The sequence below is a fragment of the Micromys minutus genome (genome assembly GCF_963924665.1).
Source record: "Micromys minutus genome assembly, chromosome: 1".
Lineage (NCBI taxonomy): Eukaryota > Metazoa > Chordata > Mammalia > Rodentia > Muridae > Micromys > Micromys minutus.
Window position 1 is genome coordinate 228,347,766 of NC_137969.1, and position 13,692 is coordinate 228,361,457.

Sequence of the window (13,692 nt, forward strand, 5' to 3'; positions counted from 1 at the left end):
GAATCTGTTTGAGCTAAACTGGTTGACTCCCATGATCCTCCTGTCTCTGCCTACACCTAGCAAGCCTGGCATTGCAGAACCATACCTGGATCTCTATCTACATGACAGGGACCTGAACTTTGGTCCTCACCTTTGTGCAGCACTTTGCCACTGAGCTTACTCATACTCAGCTTCCATGCCCTCCTCTCTAAAGCAGTCTCTTTTATTCTATTTTATTTTATTTTGTTAACATAGTGTCTTAGTTCTGATTTTACTGCTGTGAATAGACACCATGACCAAAGCAACTCTTTAAAAGTACAACATTTAATTGGGGCTGGCTTCAAGGCAGGCATGGTGCAGGCAGAGCTGAGAGTTCTATATCTTCATCTGCAGGCTGCTAGCAGAACAAAAAAGAATAAGAAGAAAAGGAGGAAAAGGAAAAAAGGAAGAAGAGGAGAGAGGAGGAAGAGGAAGAACAGGAGGAAAAGGAGGAGAAAGAGGGGGAGGGGAAAGCCGATGTTCAATTTGTGTTACCCATATACTCAATGGAGTGTGCTCAAACTTCCAGTGGACAGACACTTAAAGAAAACTGAGTTCTAGTTGGGTGGTGGTGACACAGACCGTTAATCCCAGAACTAAGAAGGAAGAGGCATGTGGATCTCTGAGTCTGAGGCCAATCTGGTCTATAGAGTGGGTTCTAAGACAGCCAAGGCTATACAGAAAAACCATGTCATGAAAAACCAACAAACCAAGCCAAACCAAACCTAACCAAAATACTGAATCCTTCTCCACCCCACCCTCCAGAAGCTATCAACTGTGAAGAGCTACACTTCGGGAACCCTGTCACACTTTTTAAGAGTTCTCTTTAATGACTTTCTGTCTAAACAGTTTATTTTTTAAGGGAGTGTAGGGGAGAGAGAGGGTGTCACAGAAGCCTTCTCTGTCTCATTCTCAATAGTGAATTTGCAGCCAACGACACCACTGCAAATAAAACAAACCTTTCTTGCCCTTTATAGCCAGTGGCAGCGTGGATCATGGACTTCCACATGGCTTCTGTCAATAACCCTAGCACGGGCCTTGGGCATCAACATGGATGGTTGCACAGACCACAAACAATCCCATAGCTTGTGGTTTGTGATGTTTGGTATATACTCGGCCCAGGGAGTGACACTATTAGATGGTGTGGCCCTGTTGGGGTAGGTGTGGTCGTGTTGAAGTAGGTTTGACACTGTGGGTGTGGGCTTTAAGACCCTCATCCTAGCTGCCTGGAAGTCAGTATTCTGCTAGCAGCCTTCAGATGAAGATGTAGAGCTCTCAGCTCTGCCTGTACCATGCCTGCCTAGATGCTGCCATGTTCCTGCCTTGAAGCCAGCTCCAATTAAATGTTATCCTTATAAGAGTTGCCTTGGTCATGGTGCCTGTTCACAACAGTAAAACCCTGACTAAGACATGATGTTAACATGGGTCACACCGTGGACATAACATAGTCCCTGCTCAAAGCTAGGTCACAGACACCAAAGACATCAACATGGCCTCTGTAGCATGGCCCATAAACATCAACATGAATTCAGGCAGCATCACAGGCTATGACATCCACGTGGCCTTTGGTGGTAATGCTAACCATAGACATCCCCATAGGCTCCAGCTGAAGCTGCACAGAGAGGAATATGGCTCTTACTGGCAACAAGGACCACAAATATCAAGATAGCCTTAGGTGGTAGAACAGACATCGCACACACATTAATACTGCCTCTAACAGCAACACGGCCCTTGGTGGCAGTATACACTATAGACATCAATATGGATGTAGGTAGCCCTGCAGACCCCAGACATCCCCATGGCCTTCAGTGGTAACATGGGCCATGGACCTCAACACAGCCTTCAGTGATAACACGAATCACAGACACCGCATGCACCGTGGACATCAACTTGGCCTCAGCCACAACAAGGACCTCGAACACTAGCGTGGCCCTCAGCAGCAGCACAGGCTGTGAAGATCAACACAGTCTTCCGCAGCAGCACAGTGAGGCCTGGTTTTTCTTTCCTGTTCCCCTCTCTCCTTCTTTCTTTGCCAACTCTTCTATGTTTCTGTGTTGCTTACATTTTCCAGCACTTACAAAATACCAGAGAGAAACAATTCAAGGAAGAAAAGGTTTATTGGGGACGTGGTTGGGACGTGGTTTGGGGGGTGCAGGAGCAGCCGATCTATAGTCAGACAACAATGAGATGAATGGGGAGCCCCTTTTGCTTTCTCCTTACTAAACCCAAGACCCTAGCCCTTGCAGTGATGCCGCCTTGGGTGGTCCAATCTCAGTTAAACCCCTCACAGACACTCCCAGAGGTTTGTATCTGTGGTAACTCTAGATCTTCTCAAGTTGACAATCTAGACTAATCATCACATTGTCCCCAAGTATTGTGTTACTCGGCCTTCTCCGTGTATGGGGTTGAGGAGTGTCTCATCTTGAGTGTCTCTTTCTGAGTGATCTCATTTGTCCACAGATCCTGACTTGTACCTCTAGTCCAGCTCTCTACACCCATGTGTATTCACTCCCAATTGGCTGGATGGTCTCAAGTACTGTTGGCTCAGACTCCTAAACACTCAGTAGCTCAGGGTAGCAAGGCGCATGGTGACTTGCGTTTGATCCCCAGAACCCACAAGACGATAGGAAAGAGTAGACTCCCTCTCCCCAATGCAAGTTGTGTCTAAATGGGATGTGTAACACCCTCCCCCACCACAGAAAACAAACAAACAAATGTGACTTTTAAATTAAAAAGAAAAAAGTCTCTGTTCTGGCTAGTTTTATATCAGCTTAATGCAAGCTATGGTCATCTGAGAGGAGGGACCTCATTTGGAGAAAATATCTCTGGAAGATATGACTATAGGCGAGCCTGTAGGACATTTTCTTAGTGATTGATGTAGGAGGGCCCAGCCCTTGGTGGGTGGTACAGTCCCTGGGCTGCTGGTCCTGGGTTCTATAAGAAAGCAGACTGAGCAAGCTGTGAAGAGCAAGCCAGCAAGCAGCACCGGCCTCTGGGTCAGCTCCTGCTTCTAGGTTCCTACTGTGCTTGAGTTCCTGTCCTGACTTCCTTCAGTGATGCAGTGATTTGGACGAGTCAACCAAATAAATTCTTTCCTCCCAGGCTGCTTTTGTTGCAGGATATGTTGTGGTGTGGCTCAGCCCTAGCACATACCTTTAATCCAGGAGCTAATGAAGTCAACTCCAGGTCAAGAGGCAGAACAAGCAAACAGCTGACAGGAAGTAGATAAGAGTAAACAGAAAGGAGGGACTGAGTTGGAAAATATTTAGAGGGTGTGGAGATGGAGAAAGGCTTATTCCTTCGGGGACATTGGTGGAGGAGTAGGGCCAGCTGAGTGTTTCCTCTGTTTCTCTGAGGTAGCCGGCTTCCACTCCATCATCTGGCCCCTGTGGTAAAATTGGTAAAATGGAAAGATTGGGATTTTACTTTTTTAAGCAACAATATCAACAGCAGTGTTGGGGGCTGGAGAGGTGGCTCAGTGGTTAAAGAGCACTGACTGCTCTTCCAGAGGTCCTGAGTTCAAATCCCAGCAACCACATGGTGGCCCACACCCATCTGTAAAGGGATCTGATGCCCTCTTCTGGCCTGCAGGTGTACATGCAGCAGAGCAATCATAAATAAATAAAACAAGCAAACAAACAAACAAAAAACCCATAAATTATTTTAAAACAACAGTGTTTCAACACAGCAATAGTAACCCTAACCAAGACCAGCTCCAACATAAAAAAAGAGAGGAGAGAATAAATGATACTAAATAGTTCCTGAGGCCCAGTGTCTGTGGCCAGAAAGTAATTCGCTTCCTTCTGAACAGTTGGTTTGGAACATTACCCTCATCCCAAGTGTTCTATAGCCTGAGATGTTAACAAGGAAAAAGCATAACATACTTATCTAACCACAGCCTTACATAGCACAGGAGACTTCAAACAAACATCTAAAGACAGAGACTGAGGAGAGATGGAGCTCAATCGGCAGAGTACTTTCCTAACATGCAAAAGCCCCAATTCCATCCCCAGCACCACATAAACAGGGCATGGTGCGTAGTGACACACACTTGTAATTCCAGGACTTGGGAGGTGGAGACAGGGGCTCAGAAGAGCAGGTTATCTTCAGTAATGAGGAAAGTTTGAGGCCAATCTGGAATATCTGAGATCTTATCCCAAAAAACAAAATCAACAATGAACAAACCAAATCCACTGAAGACAAAACAGGGGAAATGCCTGTTTTATAGCTAGGTTAATAAAACAGGCACACACACACACACACACACACACATGTGACTGGGAAGAAAATAAGGGCTTGAGATACAAGATAACCTGTCTCAACAAAACAAAACAAATCACTTTAGCAAATACTCAGCATGCAAAGCATGATCCTGTAGGGTGTGATTTTTCTTTCTTTTCTTTTTTTAAAAGATTTACTTATCTTTTATATATGAGTACACTTCAGAAGAGGGCATCAGATCTCATTACAGATGGTTGTGAGTCACCATGTGGATGCTGGGATTTGAACTCAGGGCCTCTGGAAGAACAGTCAGTGCTCTTAACCACTGAGTCATCTATCTAGCCCCAGGTGTGATTTTTCTAAGCCATCAAAGAGATGAAAGAGGACTCATTCCTCTTGTTTCAGAATCATTCTTTTCAGCACTTGTTTAGCATGTAGTAGGCCACTGGTTTGATTCCAGGACCTTAGGGAAAAAATTAACATGTGCCAAAGGTTAACTGGCGGGGGGACCAGTAAAATACTAAAACTGACTGTAAGGTGATCCTCAAAGCAGGCCCTCATAGAGATGGATGGTTGTGCTGAAATTAACCAGTTTAATGGCAGCCACAGTGCTATCTGGGTGACCAGGGTGGGGGGTTTGGGGGATAGGAACGGGAGTTGGGATGGGGGTAGAGGGGGTAGGGGGTGGGGAGAGAGCAGTAGTATCCTAAGATTTATCCTCATTTGCATTTCTATAGATAAGGATATTCCCAGTGTTTTGCAACTGGACCACAGACAGCAGGCAAAGACAGCAAAAGAGGGAGAGACCCCAATAGTACTGCATCTGTCTACTGTGGCCCATTTTAAATATTTTGATATTACCAATCTTTTGTTTACTGAAGGTAATCTTAAAAAAAAAAAACCACTTTAAAGTTACTTTTTTCCTCTCGAAACTCTGCCTGACGAGACAGACCCTTAACTTGCCACCTGACACAGAGCTTCAACATGTGACATCTCACTGCCTTTTTGAAAAGGCTTAAGAAAATGAAGGGCTCTGGAAGAGTACATTAACCACACAGATGGGAGTGAGGCCTCTGGGTGCCTCAGATAACACCACTATGCAGAATAAAATCTCTTTCCAGACAGCCGCCTACGTGCTCCAAAAGCCAATCTGTTTGTCCTCTTTTAAAAGTTTGAGAAGACTTTCGTACTTATGTGTATCTGTGTCTTGGCTGCATATATGCATGTACCCCATGGACATGCCTGGTGCCTGTGGAAGCCAGAGAATGGCAGACCCACTGGATAGAGTTACAGTAGTTGTGAGATGCCATGTGGGTGCTGGGAATCAAACCTGGGTCCTCTGTAAGAGCAGCCAGTGCTCCTAACCATTGAGCCATTTCTCTAGCCCCCGTTAATTTGCCTTTTCTAGTCAAATTATGTTTTTGTTTTTTTTAAGATCTGTTATTATGTTTGTTACAAAACAATGGTGGATGAGTAGGAGCTATATCTCAGTGGCAGAGAGCTTGCCTGGCAAGTGCAAGCCCCTGGGTTCATCTCTAGCTCTAACAGAGAAGAAGAAAAGGTGACTCAGGAATAAGGGAGCAAGCTCTTCGATCCACCTTTCTGTGTTGCTGTAATGGTGCACTTGACTGTCTTAACTGATGACATCATTGGTGACATCATGCTCTGAGCACAGACAATGCCAGCTGGAAAGGCAAATGTCAGATGTGTTGGGCTGTCCTCCAAAGTCACATTAGATGTTGTGCTGCTGAGGCACAGTCACATGGGTGGATCTGAGATCATCAGTGCTCACAGAGTTGTGTGAGCCTTACAGCAATGCCAAACAGGAGTGGAGTGATTCACTTCTGCTTTAATGTACAGCTCAGATTCCTGGAAAAGTAGCAGAAGGGCCCATTCCCAACCATCAGTTGGGCTACATTGTATTGATAACCTCAGGTAGCATCTTGGACCACGAAATAGGAAGAGTGGCTCAGTGGTTAAGAGCACCGACTGCTCTTCCAGACGTCATGAGTTCAATTCCCAGCAACTACAGGTTGGCTCACAACCATCTGTAATGTGATATGATGCCCTCTTCTGGTGTGTCTGAAGACAGCTACAGTGTACTCATATAAATAAAAATTAAAAAAAAAAAAAACAAATCTGGGATTCAGCTGGAGACCTACATAAGGACATTGGAAGAAAGAAAGCTGTCTCTCTTTGCCTGCTTGCCTCAAGCATCTGCTAGATCCTTGGACTTCACAGCTGCTGCTGACCACTGTTAGGGAGTTGGACTACAGACTGTAAGTCACCAACAAATTCCTTGCTATATAGAGACTACCGTAAGTTCTGTGACTCTAGAGAACCCTAATACAGACTCAGAGGAGATTTGGGGATTCATTATTTATAAATGTAAAACATACACTCAGATAAAACTCATCAATGTAGAAGGAGGGAGGAAGAGGAGATGGTGGGAAGGAGGGGAAGATGGGACAGGAAGGAATGGTGGTCCGTGGGTAGTTGTGTGGGCGTGATTCTTCACTAATCATTAAAAAGACTCAGCTACAGATCCAGAGAAACCACTTGCAAAGCCAAGGTCACAGGCGACCAACACATGACAGCAAGTTTATCAGTTTAGAAAAAGACTCCTAGGAAAGGTAATTTCATTTAAATAAACAGAAAGGTCATTTGTGGCAATTTAAAAACACTGGGAGTTTTGAAGTTTGAGGCCAGCCTGGATACATTGAGAGTTCTGGGCCAGCTAGGGTGACTGTGAGACTCCGATAAAAAGAAACAAACAAACAAACAAACAAACAAAAAACAAAAAAAAACCAAAACAAACAAAACAAACAAAAAAAAAACAAAAAAAAAAACAAAAACAAAAACAAAAAAAACAACCAATGGACTTAGGATTTTGTTGTCCAGGCTAACCTGAAAGTCATAATCCTCTTGCCTTAGATCCCCACGTGCTTAAGATTATAGGTAAGGCAGGAAGGCATAATTTTACCAATCTGATACTGTACTTGGATTGGGTTATGTACAACCACCTCTTTTAATAATGTACTTGGTAACCTAGCTCCTTTACCTCACACATACTACACACACACACACACACACACACACACACACACACACACACACCACTCCTCTCTGAACACCAAACCTAGAATCTCACATAGGTACCTGTATTAGAAGGTATAGACCTTCCTGAACAATATAGTATGTTTTTCTGCCCCAATGACAATCAAATGTAGGCTATTTCTATTCAAATATATTCCTGTACATCCTGGCATGTGGTATGTGGCAGGGGAGTGATCCAGACTGATCTGGATTGGGATGCTGTGCAGTTAGACAAAACTACGTCGTCATGTAAACTTTTAGGGAGAATCTACTATTCATTAACTTGTGTCTATGCATAAAATCTGAAGCATTATGGGTAAGGCCATGCATGTTAGAAAAATGATTATAAGACCTAACCTATCACTCAAAACAGAGAACCACCCTCATCACACCCATTAGCTCCTCCTTCTCTTCACTTTTTAAAAAATTATTTACTTATTTTTATTTTATGTGCATTGATGCTTTGCCTGAGTGTGAAGGTGTAAGATGCCCTGGAACTGGAGTTACAGGGGTGAGCTGCCAAGTGGCTGCTGGGAACTGAACCCAGGTCCTTCAATCACCGAGCCATCTCTCTAGCCCTTTTCTTGACTTTTAGTAAAAGAATGCCCTTGAGTAACTCCACTGCTCCCTTGTAGGATCTTCTGATCTTTTTTATTGTGCTGCTTTAAATAAAAATTCTATGCAACTTGACATTCAGTGTATTGCCCTTCCCTGTGCAGTCACGTCCAGCTGCTCCCTTCTCTGAATTGCTGGGGTTGAATTCAGAGACACTTTCTCAAAAAAAATTTAAAAAATTTTTTCTTTTGTAGACAGTATCACATGGGATATACGTTTTTGGCTGTTTGCAACAGATTCTCATTATGTAGCCTTTGCTGTGTAAGGTCCTTGCTCTACCTTCCAGAGGCTGCACAGATAAGGTTGAAGCACTGCTTCCTGGAGGGTGGAGGAGGGGAGCTGAAAGACCCTCAGTGGGAGGAGGAAGGCTGTAAGGAGGATGTGGGACTGTAAAAGTCCTTAGGGTCCCTCAGCTGAACTGGAACTCACTATATAGGCTAGGCTACTTCCATCCTACCTTATCCCAAGGCAGTGTGTGAAAGTTCTGCCAGAGTAGGGTGAGCCATAGAATAGGTAGCTCTTCTGCAGCTGAAGGAAGTATGACTTAGAAGTCAGAGCAATATCCATGCTTGGATACTGTCAACCAAAGTCGCTTCTCCCAGGCAGGTCAGCAAAAGAGGGTCCAAGGGCTGGATCTAGCCAGAGGTAACGGTTGGGGCGGAGCCTGCAAATTGTGGAGGGTGACACATGCAAAGAAGGCTCATGCCCTGCTGATGCTCTGGCTGCACTTATGTGATTGATCCCAAATGGTTTGTTTTGTTGCTGTTTGTTTTTTTTTTTTGTTTTGTTTTGTTTTGTTTTTTTTTTTGATTTGTTTTTTTAAGACAGGGTTTCTCTGTGTAGCCCTGGCTGTCCTGGAACTCTGCAGACCATGCTGGCCTCGAACTCTTGAGAGATCCACCTGCCTCTGTGTCCAGAGTGCTGGGATTAAAGGTGTACGAAGCCACTGCTCTGCTCATAACAGCTCTAAGTAATAAATGCTCGTGTTTTAAGACACCAAACTTGGTGATTCGTATGCAGTAACAGAAATAACACAACACCCCCTTTTAATCCCAGAGGCAGAGGCAGGCTGATCTCTGTGAGTTGGGACCAGCCTAGTCTACAGAGTGAATTCTAGACCAACTAGCTACATAGTGAGAACCTATCTAGTCTTTTTTGTTTGTTCTTTGTTTTTGACTTTTTTTTTCTTTTGAGACAGTGTTTCTCTGTGTATCATGGAACTTTGTAAACCAGGCTGGCTTTAAACTCACAGAAATCTAGCTGCCTTTGCCTCCAGAGTGCCAATTAAAGCTGTTTGCTACCATGTCTAGCCTAAACTTTTTTTTTTTTCTGAGACAGGGTTTTTCTGTGTACCCCTGGCTGTTTTGGAACTCACTTTGTAGACTAGGCTGTTCTTGAACCTAGAGATCTGCTTGCCTTTGTCTTTGTAGTGCTAGGATTAAAGTCATGAGCCACCACTGCCTGGCATTGATTTTGGATTTCTAAGGTCAAGGTTTGTAGTCCCTTGGTGTACATTGTAAGCAAAACCTGAGCTAGTGAAACGTTAAGTTTACTGGCAGCAGTAGAAGTGAATGATTATACATAATAACATGGGGATAGGGAACTTGTTAGGAGGTATGAGAAAATTACAGTATAAAATTATCAGATCGTTATGTATAATGACTGTGACTAGAGATGGAGAGATGGCTCAGTGGTTAAGAGCACTGACTGCTCTCCCAGGGGTCCTGAGTTCAACTCCCAGAAACCACATGGTGGCTCACCACCATCTGTAATGGAATCTGGTGCCCTCTTCTGGTGTGTCTGAAGACAGCAACAGTGTGTTCACATACATTAAACAAATAAATAAACAAGTAAATTAATAAATCTTTTTAAAAAATGACTTTGACTGAAAACACTCTGGGAGACTTCAGGTCCAACCCCATACACTTCCTTTCTAAGTGCCCAAGGTATTGGCTTCCTGTGGATTTCAACTGCTACTTTAACTCAGTCCTTCTCTTTCCTTCCTTCTGTGGGTGTGGATCCTGAAGGCATCTATAATCCCTTATAAACAGCCAGCACATTAAACTTCTGCTCAGAGTATGCTTTCCCAAGACACCTTGTCACAGGAATTACTCTTTCCTGATTTCCACATGCCGACTGATTTCTGTGGTTTGAGGCCAGCCCAGTCTACACGTAGTGAGTTCCAGGGCAGCCAGAGCTACATAGTGAGACCCTGCATCCAAAAGCAAAATAAACCAAACCACATCAAACAAATAAAAACACTTATTGTCTGGGGCTCCAGAGATGGCAGCAGTAAACACTCGCTGTTGTTTTAGAGGACTGAACTTTGGCTGCTAGCACCCATATGGCTCACAACCATCTGTAACTTGGGCTTAAGAGGCTCCAATACATGAAATGAAAATAAAAAATATTTAAAATAAAATTTAAAAATTAAATATTAGTTTCGGTCTGGAGAAATGGCTGGGTTGTTAAGAGCACTGACTGTTCTTTCAGAGGTCCTGAGTTCAATTTCCAGCAACCACATGGGAGTTCACAATCATCTGTAATGGGATTTGATGCCCTCTTCTGGTGTGTCTGAAGACAGGAACAGTGTACTCACATACGTGTAATAAATAAATAAATCTTTAAAAAATGTATTTTCCCTAAATTCTCAATTTGATTAAAAATGTACACTTAGACATGAGTTCAGAATTGCATTACAGCATGCTTTCAACTACAGTATCAAGTTTATACAATAGTCAAAGTAATTCTAAGAGAATGTATGATCCGATTTACATCAAATGTTCAGTGAAAGCAAATCCATTGAGACAGAAAGTAGATTAGTGGTTGCCAGGAACTGGAAAAGGTGCTTGCTTATGGATAGTGATAAAACTATATTATACAATCAGAAAATGTGGATAGTAACACCACCTTTTGAATATTCTAAAAATTGCTAGACGGTATAGCATGTTGCGTTTGTGCTGGAGGAATGGCTCAGCAGTAAGAAGCACTTGTTGCTCTTGCAGAGGACTTGAGTTTGTGTCCCAGCCCCCACACGAAGGTTCACAATATCCATAACCCTAGTTCCAGGTGATCTAATATCCTCTCTGAGCTCTGAGGACCAGTAGGCATGCAGTGTACAGACACTCAGGCAGGCAAGACACTCAAACATATAAAGTAAATAAATGTTGAATTTAGATATGTTAATTATATCACCACTTCTTTCATCTGTAGTATTTTTCATTCTTAGAGACAGAGTCTTTATGTCTCACAGCTGCCTCCTTCAGCTTCCCGAATGCTGGGGTCACAAGTGTGAGCCAGTGTGTTACACTCTCCAGCACACACATAGGTATTTTTCCCTATTTTTATTTTTTTGCATGTGTAGGCATATGTATGTGCTGGTGGCCCAGGGTTGATGTTAGGAATTGTTCCTAGTCTGTCTTTTGCCGTGTTCACTGAGGGAGGGTGTCTCAACAGAACTCAAAGCTCACCAGTACTGCTTGTCTCCACAGTCAGCTTGCTCTGGTGATCCATCCTGACTCTGCCTGCTGGACCTACCTAGGATTATGTGCTCTCTGGGGATCCGAACTCTGGTCTTCACACTTACACAGAAAGTGTTTTAATCACTGAGCCGTCTCCTTCCAGCTAGCAGCATGTGATGTTTTGACATAGTTCCTATAAATATTATATAATGGACACTTATAAGGTGCCGTCTAGGCAGATCTAACCAGCAGGCACTGGGAGGGAGAGAAAAACCAACCTAGCCATACTGTATGAACCCTGATTGTATTTCAGACTAATGGAGAGACGGGTGTATTTTTTACCTCCTATTTGTGTTCTTTCTTTAGAATGTATGTTTGGGTTTGCCATTATGAACAATTATCATTTCCATGAAAGTGTATTTGTTTAGCATCAAATTATCTCTGATGCATGGAGTGGCTTAGGTATTAAGAAGGTTGGACACACTTTAATTCTTCCTCCTGAGTAATTCGCAATCTGAAAGAGATGATTACACAGGAATTCAAATAAAGTCATTTTAGTTTAAAAGGTCATCTAGCAAACGATTATATAAACATACCAGACTATATTCAGTAGGAATGCTGGAGCCACACAATATATACAACAGTCATTTGGCCTTAGGTTGAGGTGAGAAAGGTTGACACCTCCCTCTAGTTAAGTCTGAAAAACCTTTATCTCTGGCACTGGTTAGAGGACGAAGATCCACAGAGAAGGAAGAGAAGGGGATGCCAAACTTATAGCAAAGGCAGGAACACAAGGAGGTAATTGGTCTCATTTGGGGACTTGTTCCTTTACTTGCTTGTTCCTTAATCTTGTTACTTAAGTGACTCTCCTCCATTTCCACATTAGTGAAGTGGGAGTGACAATAATACAGTAACCTTAAATAAAATCAAAGCAGGGCTGGCATGCACATTTAATCCCAGCACTCAGAAGGCAGAGAGGCTGTGAGTCTAGGCCAGTGTGGCCTACAAAAATGAGTTCCAGGATACCCGGATCAATGAGGAAACACCTTGATGCAAACCAAACCAAACCAAACGAAACCAAACCAAACCACACCACACCGAACTGAACGAAACAAAACCAAATCACACCAACACCACACCACACCACACCAAACCATACCACACCACACCACACCACACCACACCACACCAAACCATACCACACCACACCACACCACACTACACCATACCATACCAAACCAAACCACACCAGACCACACCATACCATACCACACCACACCAATACCACACACCACACCACACCACATCAAACCAAACCACCCTATCCCACCCCTAACCACACCATACTAAACTAAACCAAACCAAAATGGCACAACTCAAGTTAAGCAAGTGATGGTAACCCTTAGTGTGAAGAGAAAATTTAGGAGGGAGAGAAACAAATATACCTGAAGTCCCTCCATTCAGGTTTTGAACATCTAAGACTAAGACCTGGAAGTCGTTCTAGGGAGAAAAGGGGACTTCACATCAAAAAGAGCCCAAACTAAGTTTCTTCTCTGAGTTTTAGACCTACTGTATATTGCCCTTTGATCACTTTTATTGTATTTGAGCATTTCCTTCTCCTGTGACTCACTCATCTGACTACCAAGAGATCAGATCTGGAAAGTATTTGGAATGCGGGACATTGTCCTACCCCATTCTTCCAGTTTTCCAGACGAAGTAAAAATGTTTGGATGCTCTGCTACCCGGGGCTCCACTTCATTTGATGGCTGCCCATTTGCTGGTGGTACTGGTATTTTTCAGCTACTGTTTATGCCAGTGTTAGAGCTGCGTGATTAGCTAGCTCTTGCTGGATTACAGTGCTAAGGGTGATTCCTAAAGCTGTCTGATTTAGTTCATTAGGGTTTGCAGCTACTGGAGATCCCAAGTTATTCTAGAAACAAACCTTACTTAATCCAGTCCTGTTCATGAAAGGAAGCTTAATACACATTCTGTAAAAACATTTTTAAGGAATCTGGAGAGGGAGGGAGAGAGGAGGAAGAGGAGGAGGAGGAGGAGGAGGAGGAGGGAGGGGGAGGGAGAGAGGGAGGGAGGGAGGGAGGGAGGGAGGGAGGGAGGGAGAGGGGGGGGACCTGGACCAGCAGTCCAGGAAGAGCTTGTAATTCTAGCACCATCCTTAATTCACTTAAAGGTACAGGGCACAGCCACATCCTATAGTGACTAGTCCAGTGGTTAGCCTCTTGGGGTCTCCTAAGACCATCGGAAAATATATTTTCATTACGGT